The following is a 20,944-nucleotide window of genomic DNA, read 5'->3' on the forward strand; positions in this document are numbered from 1 at the left end:
CAATCAAGAAGATATTCCATAAATTGAAGTGAGAAAAATATTGAAATATCAAAATACCTTTAATAAATGATTAAAAAAATAAGTTTAACAGATGTTTACAAATTGATACATGATGACACATCACACATCGTTCGATTAAATTCAATATATCTCAAAATCATGTGTATAACTCCTTTAGAGTCATATAAATGGAATGTTAAAAATTTGTACACCGAGTTTGTCTCATTGCCACACAAATTTGATCACAATGCCAATCACTGCATGCCAGGATACGAAAAAAATATGTGCGTTACACTGGGAATCGCAGTACAAACAACATGGAAAAATATACTGCTTAAATTCAGGCTAACTCTTTCATCGCATTCATCCACTTCAAGGAAGTAATGATTACGATTTAGGAAAAAAAATATCAGCAAATAACAATGAGAAGCACTGCATTTTATTTCAAAACGGAATGAGTTTAGTGAAGACATCATTATCAAAATATGTGCATAGATATTCTTCAGGAAAGAAAGTCACTTGAGAGGAACAAAATTGGATAAGCAAAGTACTGATATCAACTACTGTAGTAACTAAAGATTCATAAAACAAACAAAAAGACATAGTTGCCATAAAAAATTCCACCTTACCCATATCTTCAATGTATGCTTCAATACAAATGTAAATGAGTTTTCCGACAAGGTTTTGTAATTTCATTAAAATTTCCTTATCTGCAAGGTCTACAATATACCATGCAACAATCGGCAAACTCAACCATTCACGACAAGAATAGTTTAGAAAGAATTCTTTTTTTTAGGTCAGTTTATCACATGCACAGTGGATAATTGACGTGACAGGCATTTCAAGTAACTCTAATTTAAAATGAAATCTGTCAAATTCTTTTGAGAAAGGAACAATTGTAGCAAAAGCATAAGGTGCATGTCTGCAAAATGAAGTTTTACACATGATGTGAAGACCACAATCTTGATATGTTACTTTGGACAGGACTATGAAATTTCAGGTTATGCCACCTTACCCCGTTGAGGACGAGTCCCGAGTAAACTCGGGCCGGGGTCTGTGGGAAATGCGTGTTGTAGCAAAATCAGCCCGTCCTCAAAGGGTTAAATCAAGTTGCTTCAAAACAATATGTGGTACTGTTGTATCATCAATGTGATGACATTTACAAAGCTGGAAACAGCGAATCTAACAAGCCAACAAACAAGTGATGAGAAAAAAAAAGAAAATAAATAAAACAACAAAACAACAACACTGCAAATGAAGCTAGTCACTTAGGAATTCCATGAGAGCATAGTGGAACAGTTTTATGACTCAATTTTGGGCACTGCAAAAATAACAGGTCTTGAATGTCAATGATGACAATTGCATCGGGCAATTTGCAGGACGTTTGCACCAACAACGCACCACAGAGCAATTCTGTCTTGACACTCAGGCCAGGTGAAGTTCTTTAAAACCAGTTTCCATGGCAATGAATTAACTATGACATCACACTTTGTTACTCTCTGCCCACAAGGACAGGTGGTTCTATTTATACTCCATGACAACAACAAGAAGAACATTGCTCAGCTGGTGATGACTGCAAATCAATATAATGTTCCAATCAGAACTTAACATTCACCTCCCACACACACAGTGCCAAAGTACCGCTAACAGCAAACAGGCAATTCTATAGCTAGTCACCATTTTCCTTTTACGTTCAAGGTATGTACGCTGTTGATGATTGCACACAACAATGTACCCTTTTTTATAGAAAATTGAGAATTATATACCACTACCCAGCATACAGAATGAATCAGAAACAACAAACTAAAAAACAAATGGTATTAAAATGTAAATTTGGTCCACAGTTCAAATTTTTTGAGTGAAGAAAGCGTGAGATACCGAGTGATATGTTTGGCATGGTGTGCTAAATGGAATCATAAATCTTATAGCATCAGCATCATTTTGAAAACAGCTTTAGAAAAACAAACAAACAACTTAAGGCACCAAATACATTTCTGGAGGTCTTCAGATTTGCTTGTCTTCTTCATCGCAAACTTAAAAAAATGAAATTAGCATGTACCAGATAATACCGGGATTTCACTTGTTCCTAAGATTTTCAACGTGAATATCTTTGTACATCATTTAATAGCTCCACAGGACACTTGCACGTTATTCAGGAGTGTGATGGGGGGGGGGGGGGATTGCCACCAAGAATTTGATGTTTATGGCAACTGCCTAAAACAGGCGTACATAGATGTGACAAGCTTGCTTGGGGGGGGGGGGAGTTACAACATTAAGAAGGCATTCATGACATTGTGTAAGACACATAATGGTAGAGTTGATGAGTTATGCTATCAGAAGGATGAACGCAATTTTGAATCTTGTATTCATCACTACAAGAATAAAACACAAAATGGCAAGATACCATTTACCCTACTCTATTTTTCTGACAACTTGCTGGGGCTTGGCAAGAATAGATATCGTCAATCTTTGGTGCCTCAATGTGACAGTGCTCTGAATAACTACCAAGACATGTTTCTATATTCATGCATTTGTACATCACAATCAGATGAGTTTAAAATTTCCAAATGAAAGTTTTCATGACTTCAATCAATTACAGTTACTTCAACAATTACATGTACCTTTACTTGTACATTTCCTCTTTTCAAGAGGGGGCCTTGCTTGCAAGCATTTATTGCCAGTAACAAAATCTAAGCTATCCCTAAAGCAAAACTGATTTTTATATTTCTGAGCCAAGAATATTTTAAAAACACTCACAGCCATATTACACAAGTTTTTACATCTCTTGACTGATTTCACCCTTTTGAACATGGATACTTCTGACAGTCCTCTTAAAATCTAAAATTGATAAGAAATTTTCTGTAATATGGATCATCATTCATCTCTTTAAATCTGACCACATAATGTCACATGCCACTGTTTTTTCTGTCAAGAAGGCAGTGTAACCTCGGAGCATTAATCTTGATTGATTTTTGACAAGTTTTGACCAATGAGCAGAGACAGAAAGCAGCAAGCTTTACGTTCTCTCTTAGCCCAGTCCCACCCATATAATACTGTGAGTGGTAACTGGGCATCGAGATTTATTTCAATGCACAGGCTCATGATCTGTGTACAGATTGTAGCTCCATGGTTTAGAGCAACATATATATTCATCGAAAAGGATGTTTCCTGCTGAATTTTCAATTCAGTCTCATGCTCAAAATGATTGATACTATGCAAGTGCTGAATGACTGAAATCACATACACGATCTGGTGTCCATGGAAAATGGGGAGGGGGGGGCAGTGATTTAATGTTGCTTTGATCACAGTTATCACAGTAACAACTCACATATTTGCATCTGATTGGTTGCTTCATGGCTACTGCCACAAAAACCGCAAATTATTGCAAATTACAACAGGTGTAAAAAGTTTAATGAAATTGCGCTGCAGTGGTGTTTACATTTTTTAAAAATTTGCTCCTCCTCAATAATTTTGATTTCAGCCGTCATAGATTTGAACTCATCACTTTAATTGTTTTTCTATAGAATATAGTTACCATCTTAAAGCAAAAAAGTGTTAAATTTGCCCTGACTTTGGGGGTATCAAATAATGGCAGAAATGTACTAAGACTTTGAGGTATCAATGAAGAGAACATTGAAAGTGACAAAAACTTTTGGAAATCATGTGAAAATCTTCTTCGGATAAAGTCAAGATGGATATAGCACTGTATGTCTTCTTCACATGAGAAGTGGGGGAGGAGAATGGACATGATTCATAGTCAAATATTGGGATACAATATGCATACATTAGTATAAACCTACTAAAAATATGTTTACAGTTCTTCTAAACTACTTTATCATGTCAGTATTAAATCATGTGAGTTAATATTCGTATGCGATAATTAATTTCTCACAGGATTCAGACCAAGAACCAGTTAGAGTGGCTCTGACACAAAGACTGCAGAGCTCTGAATAAGAAAAACTGTATTAATCTCAAATGATAATATATTCTCATATAAAAGTAAATTGAGATACCTCAATGCTAAAATTCACTCAGAAATTTGTGGAATGATGCTGCTACATTTGGTCCAATGGTAGATGGCTGGCACGTAGTGGTGAAATAGGTCATCAATTTTTCACGTCCACATGAAGAGAGTTTAAGTGAACAGCCAGGCAAGATAATGCCTCACACAAAACATTTACATTATCAAACACAAATTTCTACCCTTCTCTTTCTTTTTTTCATCAAAGAAAGCCCCAGAATGTGAACATTCACAGCAAAAAAAAAAAAAAGAAAGAAGAATAGAAAAAGGAAAAAAAAAGAGACCCACAATAGCATGCATCCCTGATATAGAAAAAATTTCACAACTTTTAGACACGGTTTCACACAGGAAGCCATGAAACCAGAGTTTCACAAAATTCACCATAACACGGCACATAGTTCAATCCGTCTTCTTTTCGTCGGAGGGGTGAGTCGACGTTCCGTTGGACTCTGCGTTGCCATTTTGCACACCGCTCTTTGACCTTCCCTCCTTGTTGCTCCCGTAAGTCGATCCCTTTGACGCCACGGTGAAATTCAACATGGACTTGACGACAGAAAATGCTGCATGGGAGAAATACATGAAAATACCCATTATCAAAACTTTGTGAATAGTATCATTAAACAGGAGACTTCACTTCATAGTTGTTTGCAAAGTACAAATTTTATTACAGGAGCTGTGGAAAGTTTATCAGGATGGTTCCAGCTATTGTTACTCTTGTTATTTATACTACTACCACTATTATTACTACGACTACTACTCCTACTACTACTACTCCTACTACTTCTTACCACTTCTACTACTACTACTACTACTACTACTACTACTACTACTACTACTACTACTACTCTACTACTACTACTACTACTACTACTACTACTACTACTACTACTACTACTACTACTACTACTACTACTACTACTACTACAGGTAATGATAATGATCATTATCCTTATCATTCTTATATCATTATTAGTACTGTTAGCTTCACTCCAACCATACACTACCATCAGTGAGAATCACGTGTACACGAATTAGCAAGATACAAATGTCGAGATTTACATCGCGACTGAAATCTCAAGATTTTTGCCTGTGTGTGGACACAAAAATCCCACTACTTATCGTGATCAGCATTGCGATGTAAATCCTACAAAATCTTGCACTTATTTCTGAATTATCATGATAATTCTCCCCACCGTGACCGTGTGAATGCTGGAGCAAATAATCTCGAGATTATATATCTCATCATTCAAATTGCACATCACAACAGTGTGCACATCACAACACTGTGACACACCAGAAAAGAACAAAAGGGCAAAGAGAAGCACATGCAGTGAAGTACCCTGTGTGCGCCAGTTTGGCAGATTTCGTGCATACACATATTCATATGCAAATTATCGCGATCGGGATATTTCTGTCAATGTCAATGCTTGTAAAAAATCTTGAGATTTTGATCGCAATCGTTATCGCATTACTGCATAGGCCAAACATTTTGCGAGGCTTGTATTTTCGTAAATTTTGCAAGTCAGGTGCTATTCGGGGATATTAAAAACACGTGAAATACCGACTCTGATCCCAATGTGAATGTAAAGTATGCGTGTACACTTCTCCGTTCAGTACAGGACTCCAAGATCGCGAATTCAACCACTTGTGAAATCGTCAGGAATTCCCCATTCGCAAAAATTTAGACTTGCGAAATATATGGCGTATACAGTATTTTGTACGTGTGAATGCGGTCATTGGTCTTGCCCACCTCCATAAAAGATGGCCACAACGATGAGCATGAGGACCGTGGAGCCGGAGAGAAGGACAAGCAGGGTGTAGTAGATGAGGGGAAGACCGATGGTGAGGGTCCAAAAGACCATGACGTACTTGGGCCGCATGGACTGGGGTAGGCGGTGCTCGGTTCGCTCCGCGTCGTAGCCGGCAAACGTGTTGTGGTCCAGGAAGTACTGGTACGTCTCGTCCTGTTTGGCAGAGAATTGGCAAATCAATGCAGAATACCTCGGTTTAGGAAGACAGCATAGGATGTTAAGGCTAAAACATAGTTCTCAGAAGGGCACTAAATTCATCTTCCACCATTTGGAATTTGCTAGCAATACACTGGAAGGGTCTACCACAAAACCCAGAACAGTAAGTTGTTTTGGAGTATTATACAAGGGTCTACCACAAAACTCAGAACTCGTAAGTTTTTTTTGGAGTATTTTGAGATCAAACGTCTGGAATAATAAAAGTAGGTGTACACAACTTTTATTCAAGAACCCTCCCCTCCCCCAATTCAGTAGATAGGTAAACATTACTACAAAATGTGTCCTAGAAGCAGTACTGATTGTAGGCTGCTAACAGGCTGCATGCTATTCATTCTTGCATATGGGATACTGCTAGCCCAATATATTGTAATCGATGTTACTGATGTTTTGTAATCAATGTACAAAGCATCAAGTAGAAACCATGTTCAAGAATACTCAGAGACTGCAATACTTCCTGCGTACCTTTTTTCAGTAACATTCCACACTTTCATTTTACCAAACTGAAATTGTGTTGTTACTGCCTATTTCACATTCTTATGCACTTGTCTCCATTTTAGAGCAAAAATCAGCACTGTATGCAGCCACTGGAAAAACTATGTTTTGGCTTTAACTCTTTTAACAGCCAGTTGCTGTAGACAGCAGCTTCTCACACATTCAATTTACCCAGTGCCGCATGATGGCAAATAAATACCCATTCATTAAATTGGAAATACTTCTGATAAATCATGTAACCAAATCTGCTACTAAATGAGCCCTGGAATACATACATGCCTTCTGGTATAGAGCTAAAACTCATCACTGAATACAGAAGACAAATTGTTTGGAATCCAACAAATACAGAGACTCCAACCCCAAGCACCTTCTGATCTGGAGATTCTCCCGCCTGAAACCCTTAGCAAACGGGAGACTCCAACTTGATGTGTGCGAAGCGCGAAATTCCCACGGTTCTAGATGCTCTCTGGTGCTATCTAAGGCTTATTTTTTTAACATACGATAGAAATAAGTAAGAAATCCTTTCCAACGGGAGACAAAAAGCCAGGGCGGGAGAAATTAAATCTCAAACGGGAGAACGGGAGATCTTGCAAATATGGGTTTTCGGCGGGAGATCTCCCGTTGAAAACGGGAGAGTTGGAGTCTCTGCAAATACCACTCCACTGGTAAATCTACTACATTTAGCTGTCAGGAGAACAATGACATCACCTTTTTCCGATACAGCTCATGACAGTACTCAGATGTTGCCTCCTCTGTATCGGTTGGATTGTGAAACATGAGTTCTTTCTTTCTTCCCTTCCTTCCTTCCTTTCAGATGAATAAATCTGCAACAGAGGACTTTGATGATGGAGTGAGAAATTATCCCTTTTCAAAAATTGTTATGGGTGATTTCTCACCTTGCAGACAACACAAACCTGACTCCATTTGAAGTATAGGAGACAAAATTCCGGTAAGTTGCTCATTTTAAGAAATTCAGTTGACTTGCGAAAATCACAAACGTAAAGAGCACCATCAATACATCACACCAAAATAAAAACAGTATGTATAAAATGGCTTCAAAGGAAGTTACAGCTATCAAAGTGCTGTAACACACAGGAAAGATCAGCTGGATTCAATAATGACCACACTATCAAAACGTGGACTCTAAACAAACAAACACATAAAACACTAAAAACATGTACATGTATGTCTATTTCATTCATTTTTCTCAATCATTGATGATGAGTGTCTGAAAACTTGGACAAGATCCACTGAGAAGCGAGTGGGGGTAGGCACCTTCTGCGATCACCACAGACTGGGACCATTTCTCACCTAGAGTGAATGTGATAGACAAACTTCTTTCCACACAGCAGGTCATAGAGAGATGACTGTGCCCCGTCTTTGTAGGCTATTGTTGCATCATAGAGTGCAGGAACTGCAGAAATAAGACCAGCCAATTTTGTATGCTTGCATTATTGAAATGAATCCAATATTCATGTTATTTCACAAAGATATCGATAATAATAATCATCATAATTGTTATTATCATCAATTTGCATATTCAAATATTCTGAAGCACATTAACTAGAACAATACAAACAATGACATATATCAAATAATGACTATTAACTATGACAATACAAACAATGACATATATCAAATAATCACTATTATTACTAAATTAACTATGACAATACAAACACTGACATATATCAAATAATCACTAGATGCACAAATATTACAATAGGTACCTACCAGTCAGATAACATAACGTGAACAAAACTGCAGGATAATGATTTGTAGCTTGAAAAACGTAGGTTTTGAGTCCATTTCTGAATGTTTCCATAACATGGGACCATGGTGCCGCTAATGAACAGGGAGGCTATTCCAGCTTTGGGGCACAAGGGGAAAAGGCCCTAGTGGAGTTGTGTGTGCATATATAAGGATTTGTGCACAAAAAGGGTTTTCAAGGTTTAACCCTAACTTTAATACCTGGGCTATTTAGCGAGCTTGAATTCCGGGGGGGGGGGGGGGGGGGGGGGGGGCATTATGCCAATTTTCCAAAAATTTGCATTTTCTATATTAAGTTAATTAATTATGCAAATATATGCAAAAAACCTCATTTTCGTCTGTAATTGGCTTATAAAAGCTTATGGAATGCTGATTTTTTGGTGTAAATATTCCTAGTGACATTCCTAACATTTGTGCGTAAAAAAAAATTCAGTATCAAAATTATTTTCATATGTTTTTTATTGTTTTATCAATTTTTTATGTATTTTGTTGTTTTTTCAAACTTTTGTTTTTGTTTTTTCAGCAGAATTTGTCATACACATTTTTTGATGCATAATTCTCATAAACTGATTTCAGCCATTAAAATTAAGAATATGAATCTCTATATGAATTAACTGAAAAAACACAATTTGTATTGACTTTGTACACAAAATAACGTTTTTGAGCAATTTTGGGGTTGACGAAAAATTTTTGAAGGGGCGTGGCTTCGGAACGGTATGCCCGGGTGCGACAAATTTGGTCTCAAAAGTTGCGGGAGACTTGAAAGTAAAAAGTCAGCAAGCGGCGCGGTCAAAAAAAATTTGCGCGCCGGAATGGTCGCAGGTAAGTTAGGGTTAAAATGGATAGATTGTAGCCTCCCCTCACCTTTCCCTTTATACGCCTCGACGCACAGGTTGAACCCCTTGGTTCTCGGCAACAAGTGATGCTTGAGACCGGGGAGTCCCTTTGCCTTCGCAAATGCCTGACTCTTCTCGTACTTTTCTTTGGTATAGCGAGTCCCTTCACAGAAGATCAATGTCTGCAGGGAAAAAAAAAGAAGAAATGATAAAACAGGTTAACCCATTCTCAGTGCAAAATATTGCAACATTTAAAACAGCAAAGTTTTAAACCTCCATTCACATTGCAATAAAAGTATTGCTTTAACAGGAAAATTGCATCACGATATTATGTTGCTTGGTCAGTAATGTGTCCGCAATGCAAACTAGTGGGCTCGGGTTCAATATCACATGGAGTCTAGCTGAGCAATGCTGTGTGAGATCATGTCGTCCCCTCTCCTAGTAAGAGGCAAAAACATGCTGTCCCTCTGATAGGACATCAAATGGAGGTCCCATGTGTGAGTTAGCCATATGTCATGCAGGTAAAAGATCCCACTTCATTCATTCGTCGCAAATAGAAAGGTGCTAACCCAGTGAAGATGAAGGTTCACCCATGTATTCACACCAGAAAATGGGCGAATGATGCCAACCCCTTGTGAATTGCCCCAAGTGATTGGCAATAGTCAGCAAATGGTGGCAACCAGGCACAATGCATCATACAAATGCTATGTAACCACTTTTAATCATCTACTTCAAGTCAGTATCATGCTTTCATACAGAGTAGTAATCACAAAGCACTGAATGGTGTCTTGAGCATGTCATATTGAAATATAACAAAAAAAACTAACAAACAAACAAATAAACAAGATATGAAACTCGTCAGACTGACGAGTTAGGTGATACGCTTGGGGTTATCAGATGTCGGTCATCTGTGATCGACAAAGAAAAGAATGTGATATAGGCACCTTGAAGTTATAATTGAGTTTGCATGCAAAACCGTTTCTCTAACCTCTCGGCCACGGGACATCCACGGAAATGGTAAGGCAAAAAAGAAATGTATAGATATTACAGGGAGAAAAGTCAATGCCCACTCAACCAACGTGGCCGCGTGAACATGTATTGCATTGCTAGACGGAAATGCGGCCTTGTAACTACTGATGTCCCTATGCCATTTCTGGCAACTTGGGAAAAATACGTGCCGTAAACATAAAACCTATAATCGGCTGGTTTTGATACCTTGCCTTTAATCACAATTTTCAGTGCGATGACGTCATCAAAGTACAAAACAATGACATGGTCTTGAAAGACAATTGTTCAAAGTACAACACCTTCGTCGTCGTCATTACATACTATGATCAGTTTGACAAAGTCAGCCTGCAAAATTTTGCAGCAGTCGAAGCAATATGGTCTCCAACACAAAAAAGAGGGATATGGTGTGTGTGTGTGTCTGTGTGTGTGTATAGGTGCATTTATATATGAATGTGATTTCTACATGGACGAATATGTAATACAAAATTGAAGAAAAAAAAGTAAAATAGCTAAGTATTTTGTTTCGTGATCTTGTGGGGTTCGAACCCGCACGTGTGCAACCTCACGTCTCTGAGACGTCGCCTTTAACCACTCGGCCATACGTCTCGACGAGAAAAAAAGAGGAACGTAAAGTTATGTATGTGAAAGATGAATCAGGAATCGTTTTGTCCACATTCCATTCTCATTTTCAGTTTTAAACTGCAAAATTGTCAAACTAATGAGGAGATTTCAAAGAATAACATGCATGATTACTGCAGCTTATTGTCTCAGTTACCACACACTTAAGTTACAGAGGAAATGGAGCAAAATCATCTGAGATAAAGGTGCTTAAACGTTGTCAAGTCAATGCACATTAAAAAAAAAAATCACCTCCCATAGAGATAACACGTAAACTTGTCTGATTTTGAGTCTTTACCTTTAATAACAATTTGAAGTATGATGGTAAGTCTTCTCGAACCAAGAGTGTGGAACGTAAGCTTCTACGTGAAAGATGAATCATGACGATCACCCGTGACCGACACATCTTCAAAGGGATCAGTTATTAGAAGTGGAAGCCCTCGTGCCAAGCATATTGTCTCAGCAATTCCAAAGCAATGATACCCTTACATTTATGCATACCATAATTTCCCTCTGAAATCAATGGCAGGTATTATTCATGTACAATTGCTTGCCTTGTCCATAAACTTTGCTTTACAAACTTTCAGTGAAACGTGTCATAACATAATTCTGTAACTCCATTAGCAGGGATTGACTTCATAAAGAAAGATATATCAAATTGAACGCTTAGCGCGTATAACTAAGGGGGATTTTAGCCTGATGCTCTGTTCTTCACTGCTCAGATACCAACAACACTCATTACCTACGGCTACGTATAGAGAAGCAGCCATGACGAAAATAAGTTTTTCCTTTTCTTTGGCAGATAGACACACAACCCCTTTAAACCACACTATAATTGACATGGAGGGACATGAAAAAGTTCATTACTACTACTAAACAGTGATGCCTTCTACTCATGTGGCACAAGATACCTCTATAGCAACATAAAACCTGTCTACAACTCCGTTATTGCGTCAAACAATAACATCCTGGAATTTCAAAGAGATGAGCGAGACGCCATACACCTGGCCTAGAGTTAATTCATTCAGTTGCCATTCCTGCTCCAGTTGAGTTATGCAAATTATTTTCCGACCTGTCTTGTGACAATGTAACAGGAACAAACGTAGAGAAAAGGAAAGGGAAAAGGAAAGGTGGCAAGTGGGGCACTGTACCAAGGGCAATTTAAACAATACGTATGATAAATGAAGCAAATCCAACCTCCAGCCTCCGACAAAAAAAAAGGAACTTGAGCGACTGTGTGTCGTGGGGTAGTATAATTGATAAGATAATACGATAAATGACATCGATCGGAATAAAGCTGAACTGCCAAAAGAAACACAAAGAAAGAGAGAGAGAAAAAATGATAGCGTCCTGCGGGTCTCGAACATCTCGTCCTAAGGTAGTGCATAATGACCATGCAGCGCGCTAAGTGACTATAAAGCCACACGGCTGTACCGAAAATTGGATGTGAAATTTATCTTTAATCTTATATATATATATATATATATATATATATATATATATATTTATCTTAAATATTTATACCATATACAACATGAAAAAGTTCATTACTACTACTAAACAGTGATGCTTTCCACTCATGTGGCACAAGATACCTCTATAGCAACATATAACCTGTCTACAACTCCGTTATTGGGTCAAACAATAACAACCTGGAATTTCAAAGAGATGAGCGAGACGCCATACACCTGGACTAGAGTTAATCAATTCAGCTCCCATTCCTGCAAGTTATTTAAACGTACATGTTCCTACCTATCCTGTTACAGTATAACAATAACCAATGAAGAGAAAAGGAAAGAGCAAACGAAAGGTGGCAAGCAGGACACTGTAACAAGGGGCAATTTACAACATTAAGTGTGACAAAATTAATGAAGCAAACCCAATCTCCAAACTCCAATACAAAACAAGGGAAATAGAGCAGCAGTGTTCACGGGTTACGTACACTTGATAAAATAATACGATAAATGACATCGGAGTAAAGCTGAATTGCCGAAAAAAAAAGAGAAAAAAAGAAAGAACGGATAAAAGTCCTGCGGGAGTCGAACCTCTCGCCTTCCGGTATGGCGTTATGAACAACCAGCGCGCTAACCGATTATGCCACATGCATAGCTGCCAACATTTGAAATTCAAAATTAGTAATGATCAGATAAAAAACACAGAAATGTGCGCGAAGCGCACATCACGAGCGCGAAGCGCGAAGTCCTTGCGGCCGGGGTCCAGGGCCCACTTAAGAGCCCTGGAAGCTCTGGGGTTCTAGACACTCTCTGGTGCAATCTGAGCCTTTTTTTGGAGCATTTTAACCTTTCTCCCCATTCCTGGATTACATCAATGCAAAGCTATTTCTTCACATACATAACAATTAACATATAAATCACACAGAGTTGAGATCTGCCATTTGTTAAAAGATGTGATCTCCAGTCTATTATCTACAGGGGTTTTCAGTTGTTTTTAGGGTGAATCTTAGGTTTGAGAAAATTATTGCCCAAAATATTCATAAATCTGAAGATAAATGAATAACACAATAAAATATGATTAAATGGACCATTCAAAATATCATTAATTAAAGTATGCATTTGAATTTTTACTGCCCTTAAGAAAAAAGAAAAAACTTACCACAGGCACAGGTGTTAAGAGCTCTATGTAGCTGATGCTTTAAGTTCTTAATTTGTTGAGGTATAATGGTCCTGTCTGCTCTCACTGGAGGAAAAGTAAAGTTGAGTTTATTTCAGTAGCATTGTTCAAACATTTGTTGACTGTCTGAAATCAGTTTCTTTCCTCATGACACATAGATTGTTATTCATTGAGAGCTCTACATGTAGCCGACTTAGCTCTCCTGAGAAATTTGTCATCAAAGTCTCTCAAGTAGCAAGGTCCTGTCTGCTGAGCCTTGGTGATTAGTAAACTTGACAGAGTTTCATCACTCATTGATCCTCTGAAATCAGTTTTGTTCTTGCGTACTTGGCTGAACACCCGTTCACACTCCGCGTTTGTATGTGGTATTGTCAGGATCCCTAGCATTACTCTTCCAAGTCTATCATAGCTCAGTTCACCTGATGCACCCTTCTGTGTCATCATAACTGCCCACTGCTTGTCAGCTCCTTCCTCTCTTAGCACTGAGTCTGGAATCTGAGCAATTTGATAGCTCACAAACTGGTTTTCCAGTGCATCCATCGCACTATGTCTGTCTTCTCCTTCTTTGACGAGTAACATGCACGGAAACTTGTCAATGAAAAACTTCACAGAGGTGAATTTGACATCCATTCTACATGAAATATCTGCAACCTGTGCATGGATGATGACATTGGATTTCAGTGGAAATTTTGCAACAATGTAGTCACATGCCTTTGAGTAATAAGAGTATACTGCTGCATAAAACTGTTGGCGATCAGCCTTGTCCAATGTGCTCACAGTCTCTCTTGCTTCACTTCCTATGACAATCTCACTTTCTTCTCTAAGATTCTCCTTCTTTTTGTAATCAAGAAGGGTCACATCAGTGACTGCCATAATGGCTTGTGGAGTGACAAATTTGCTGTACAGATCACGCAGTAGGTTTTCAAGTTCTCTTTTAAGTCTGTGGATAAGAGGACTTCTGGTCTGGAGGATGACACTTTTCCTGTCAAATGAAGTAATACTTTGGCTCAGAAATTGTGCAATGGCCAACTTCAGCTTTGATTTCAGTGTCTTCAGAATTCTCACAGGTCTTGTTTCTTCCTTTTCAGTTACATTGCTGGTACCTTGACTAAGTTTAGTTGAAGTCTCAGGTGTGAGTATGTGTGAGCTTGTTTTCTTTGCAGTAGATTTTCTGGTCACTCCTGTAGTACATTTGCTAGGATGACTTGAAGTTCCAGGCTTCAGCTTCAATGTGCATACTGCCTTAGCAGAAGGTCCTTCTGTACAAGTCTTTTGTTTCTTTTGGTGAGGTACATGTACGTTTACATTATCACCATGCCGTTTCTGTCCAACTGAATCACTTGCTGGAGACACATTTACTCGTTGAGGCTGTGATGATGATGCACTCACCTCCGGCTGAAGCAGTTGAGGTTTGCTTACAGTTACATCTGGTTTTGCATGAATTGCAGATACCTTCTTTGGAATACGAAACTTCTGGAGGCTTGCTGTGATCTTGGCCTTGCTGGTTTGTGGAGCAAGCTTCTTCTGCTGGGAGACACACGCAGGTTCCTGAGCAGGTTTGCTTTTCAAAGTTGGATTTGCTTTCTTCGGTACAAGGTTGGTCTTGATACTGGGTGTTGTCTTGGTCTCTTTAACAGGCTTCTGCTGCTGAGCCACTTCCTCCTCAAAAAAGAGAATGAGAGCTTCCCACTGCTGGAGAAATCGTGGCAAACACTGTCCCAAGCTCAGCCAGCGAGTACAAGCATGTTTCAAGATTGCTTGCACTTCAGTACCAAGGAGCTTTTGGAAATTTCTGAGATTAAGTTTCCTGTTTACGCTGGCTTCAAGATAATAGAACACATCAATGAGAAGCGAGTCTATTGAGCATGGTAACGCTGATGATCCAGCTTTGGCGGCAAGATCAATGAGATGATTTGGGCAACCAAGCACAATGAGCTCTGGCTGACATTTTTTGAGGCATGCTCCCACTCCTTTCTTCACACCTGTCATGACCGCTGCATTGTCTGACCCCAATGCTGTACAGTTTTGCCATGGGATACTATGCTTTTGCATTTCTGCTATAAGCAGCTGCGCAATGTTTTCGCCAGTTCCCGCTTCTTCCAAGTTTTGAAGGGAGAAAATAGAACAAGAAATTTGCTTACCGTCAAAGTAGTTGATAACTATTGGGTACAATTTACTGGTGCTTGTATTACTCCCATCAGTTGAAATTGCAAAGGGTCCTGCTTTCATTGCTAAAGCAATCCGTTCTTGTTCATCTTTGGCCATTTCTTTAACTAGACAGGAAGTTTTGGTCCTTGCACTTGAAAATTTCTTCACCTCCTCCGAATTTGGAAAGGCTTTCCGTAACAATGGCCCCATATGACTAGCAGCAGAAAGAGGAATGTTGTGCTCCAAGTAGAATGATGTAAACAAGCACTCAGCTCGCGTAACATTTAAATCCTGCGAAGTTGACATCCATGATGTTATCTTGGGTGTGGATGAAGATTCAGACTCAAAATTACCAATGTGAAGTTTTGATTTCCTATGCAAAATGATGTCACTGCGGCCGCCATGAGCGATTGAAATATCCCGGCGACATATCTTACAAAATGCATGCTGTTTGCTCTTTCCAGATTTTGTGATGAAGTCGAACTCTGTTTCGTATTTGCTATTGTAACACTGTCCCTTTTTACGATCCATTCTCTGTCATTTATTGTCCAAAAGTCAAAACTAGAAAAGAAGAAGTGAGAAGATAGCGTCGAACGTTCGCTAGCAACATCGCAACTGTACTGCATCACACACAATACACATCGGTGCAGCGCACTTGCAATCATCATAAAGCTATACATAGGCAGTGTGTATGCACTAACATCAACATGCATGTACTATGAATGGCCTCTTACTTTCACACGAATGCGCTGTTTTCGTCTACACGTACTAGCGTGGTATACTGTAAACGTCAATATTTTCGCGCGATTAATTTTTCGCGCTGAGCGGCTAAAACCACCGCGAAAGAAACCACGTAAACAGTATTCGCAGGTTCTTAAATTCGCGCTCCGCAGCAGGTTACTTTACTGTAGTACACATTCACTGCTTTCATCCAAAGCCTCTGCTACATAGCTTGCTATGCCAGCGTACGACAAGCGACGTAGCGAGCGGCTCGACTGCGAGTACAAGCACTCAAATACGTAGTACAGCTGTGACTGTACCGTAGTCACGGGGGAATGTAGCATCGGTGCGCGCGGTGCACACTGCATGCTACATACAGTACACAGCAATCTATCGTCTCTTCGCACAGTTACAGTAATGGTCCACGCCATGCATGTGCACGTACGTACGTGGATAGAATTGCGCTGACATGTTGTATAACACATGCGTGAATGGGCATAGTATAATACATGTATAATGGCGCTCATATTCGTAAAATTTAAAGGTGCATTCGTATTTTCGTAAAATAGGTAAAAATTTGTAATATTTACGAATTTTTCGTAATACTTGGCAGCTATGCACATGGCTGTCCTGAAGATCGAATGCGAAACTTAAATCTAAATACTATCGTGACAGTGTTGACTTGTGATGGCGCTATTTAACTTCCCACAAGTGGCAGCGTGGATTCGATCAATATACAGTTGCAAAGAAAAATTGGGAATTGTTCCGTACAGATTGCATTCTCATTTTCAGTTTTAAATTGCAAAATTGTCAACCTGATGAGGAGATTTGAAAACATAAAATGCATGATTACTAAAGCTTATTGTCTCAGCTACAACATATTTATGTTTCAGAGGAAATGAAGCAAAATCAGCTGAGATAAAGGTGCTTAAACGTTGTCAAGTCAATGCATGGTTTAAAAAAAATCACCTCCCATAGACATAACACGTAAACTTGTCTGATTTTGAGTCTTTACCTTTAATCACAATTTCTAGTATGATGACGTCATCATATTTCAAAACCATCACATGGACTTGAAAGGCAAATGTTCAAAGTGCAACATACCTGAATTTGGGGTAATATTGAGCTTAAACAACAGAGATACGAGCAAATGAATGTCAGAAACAGTACCTCAAAAAAATCAATTCCACTTTTTTTATTTAAAATGACGATATGATGACGTCATCGCGTTTTCCTGGCAATATTGATACTTGGAATGTTATTTACAATTCATATACTTTTGTAATATGCAATAGAAATATAGAGTCAACGGACGATTTAAAGAGCTATGGCGAAATAAACAAAGACATGTTTTTTCACTATATTTGCAGAAAGACGCGCACGCGGAATTTCAACTTTGACGCCAGTGCATTCCTTTGTTATAGGTCGAAATCGATCGGAAATCAATGGATATTGTTACTCAAAGTATCAGGAATCCAAATCAGTCAAAAAAATTGCATTTTCATGTTGCTTACGGGCTCTGCGCGCGAAATTGCGCGGACGGACGCGCACGCGAGAAAATGTTCGAAACGCTTAAAATTGTCTGAAACTTCGAGATTTCCCATTGGGAAGTCGTTTTGAGCCTTTTAAAATTTTGACGCGCTCTTACGCGCGCGTAATGATGACCTGTGTAACTAGCGTTAAAAAGTAAGATAGAGCGTGACCTGAACTTCACGTCCACCGAAAATGATACAGAAATGATATCTAGTTATGAAGTTATGATCGATCATTTGACAAGGTCCGAAAATCACAAAATGGCGCCTAGATGACGTCATAGATATGTTACTGTCATGAAAACCCTATTGTGGCTAGATTTTGTCATGAGACATGTTGACTGAAAATGTCATGTTATTTTGTAATGTCATTCTTGAGATATTGACGACACAAAATTGTCCAGAAAGAAAGAAGAATAAAAAAAAATAAAGAGAGATTTTGACAATCACAATAGCGTATCACCTAATAAATACAATCTACCCTGAGCATCATCTTTCAACATTTCATTTATCTACATGTAGTATATTCACATACAAAGGCTACAGTACAACTCTAGTGATTCACAAAACTGAATCAATGTTCACTGTTTATAGAACTACTACTTCTGATGCACTGGGTATGAATTGGTGTAGAAAAGGAAAAGAGGTCAAAGGGGAAAAAAAAAATCCTTGAGAAACAAAACATCATATGAAACTTCACTGTAAAAAGAAACTGAAGGTGGATGAAAGTTTGCTTGATGAGCTAGCTGAAATATTACCTAGTACATAAACAAAACACTTGTCAAACATGTCTGATATTTGACTGACAAGCAGATCTGATATTTGAGCTGCACAAGTGGTCATCAGCGCAAGTCAAAGGGCCAAGCCTACTTTACATGGAAGGTTTTGACTTGGTGTGTTAGTCTATGCAAGTACATAATGTGTGACCCTGCTTCACAAAACCAAAAAAGAAGTCGCCACACATGGATTTTTGGTTAAGGGCAGATTATGAAAAAACAGACTTTCAGCAATAAAATGATGTATAACTCAATTCAAATGGACTCTCCTAACCTATCTAAATATTGAAAAGAAAGCCATCCTCTGAAAAAGTGTGTCCTGAGAAAAGAGGCTTTGAAGTATAGTGTCTATTCAAGCACTTAATCCTACCAAGCCATGCTAGCTGTGCAATGAATGAGACAAATAACAGGATGTAAAACACCATATCAACAACAATGACGAATTATCAGATTAAGCTGAAATTAGGCATGCTCTATTAACACATTCTATTCATGACTAGTACCCACTTTAAAAGCTTACCATCATCCTGTCAAAAGATACTTAGAGTTGAACATGAAGAGTGTTAAGGATTATTAAGGAATTAAAGGGGAAGGCTAGTAACTGATCAGTGGGAATCAGTGGAAATGCTGGGAGATGATTGTTCCAATCCTTGTGGGATTCATTCAAGAGTTCATTGTTTTATCTATTATTGTGTGAAAATGATTTGCTTCAGAACGGTCTCATATTCAAGTAATGTGCAGATTAATGCTCCGTCACTGACCAGGGACGCTAACCTGGAAGCATTAAACTGCACATTACTTGAATATGAGACCGTTCTGAAGCACATCATTTTCACACAACAATAGATATACAATGAACTCTTGAATGAATCCCATAAGGATTGGAACAATCATCTCCCAGCATTTCCACTGATTCCCACTGATCAGTTACTAGCCTTCCCCTTTAAAAGGGGCCTCTATGATATGCTTAACCACTCTGTTCTACAAGCAAAATGTGTTCTAGAAAATACTGCTTAATACTCAATTTTAACTTGTTTTATGATCCAAAGCTGTAGAATTATGCAGAAGGTTACTCTTTCACAAAGTGCAAAAAACTCAAGATTGACTAGATTGATGTGCTTCGCCTATTCTGAATCCTCACGTAAAATCAGGGTGTGCAACTTTATGTCAGTTTTGTGATACACAGTCACATATACAATGTACACCTTCTGTTTAGAACTTCTAGAGACTCCTGGTACAGACTGAAGTTCAAGTGTGTGCAATTGTACATTGTCTGCACTATTTTACACACTTCACAGATTAGCAAAAACTAAAAAAAAAAAAAAAACTATACAAAAAAAGTGAGAGAGAACAACTACCAATGCACAAAAGACGCTTTGTTCACTGTGCACCCACCATATCTCAAAGACTTACATATACCATTCAATCAAAACACTTTCGTTTGCAAAAAGAACAGTTTCCTTATTTGCCAGCAAAAAAAAAAAGGAAAAAGAAATGCACATAAAAATGTAGATGAAACATGAAACAACAACAACAAAAAATCAGTGGCCCTACTCTAATGGAGCCAGTACTATGGCAAGCCTTGTCCTTGAAATGTTGAGTGAATCTCAGTTTAATATTAAGTGTTTCTTTGTTTAAAAACATTCCATCACCTAACATGCCAATCTGAGAGCACATTAAAATGTTCACTGAATTGTTATAGATCTGTGTAGTGTATCCAAACACAAATATACAAATGATCATTTTGCAAAATAAAGAAATTCTTTGCCATAAAAAAAGTGCAATTTAGTGTTATACCTACATTGTATTAATATCTGGCAAATATCCACTGTATACATATATTTTTTTTTACTTCTATGTTCAATCAAATATATTTCATTTTGCAAATAGAAGGACTTCTTCACGAGTAGTGAATCAGTCATGTAGCTGATCTGAAATACAGTAAAGCCTGTTGAAGTCACCCTAGATAGATCTATCACCATGATTCAAAATTTTGCAACTTCTACAAAACCAATCAGATTACACCAAAGGACTCAGTTCTGAGTTCTTTTTCGCCAATCATCTGTCACTGTACTATTTCAGTTCAAATAGATGTTTGCTTTTAGAGTTTTTAGAGAAAGAATGCCGGGATTCATTTCTGTTTTGTTTTGTTTTGCAGAAAGTGTAGCTAGGGCCTACAGGGATTTTACTTACACAGTTACTCTCTGTCGTGAATAAGATTCTACTTTTTCACTTGGTGAATACAGATCGAATAGAGAATCTTATTAATGGTAATGGAAAAAAGAAATGTAACATTTTTTTTTTGTTCACTCTGGGAGATGAATGCATATAGCAGGCCCATTGTTGTGAAAAAGCTCTATTTGTA

The 20,944-nt window shown here is 38.2% G+C and overlaps 2 pseudogenes; both read right to left on the reverse strand.

Moving 5' to 3' along the window:
• Positions 1-3,562: 3,562 nt before the first annotated feature.
• LOC139734312 (1-acyl-sn-glycerol-3-phosphate acyltransferase delta-like) overlaps positions 3,563-20,944 on the reverse strand; it is a 28,397-nt pseudogene continuing 11,015 nt past the window's right edge.
• Positions 13,553-15,617, reverse strand: LOC139734311 (uncharacterized; annotated as a pseudogene).

The sequence above is a fragment of the Diadema antillarum genome, unplaced genomic scaffold (genome assembly GCF_040938485.1).
Source record: "Diadema antillarum isolate AM-2024a unplaced genomic scaffold, OU_Dant_1.0 seq00000523_RagTag, whole genome shotgun sequence".
Lineage (NCBI taxonomy): Eukaryota > Metazoa > Echinodermata > Echinoidea > Diadematoida > Diadematidae > Diadema > Diadema antillarum.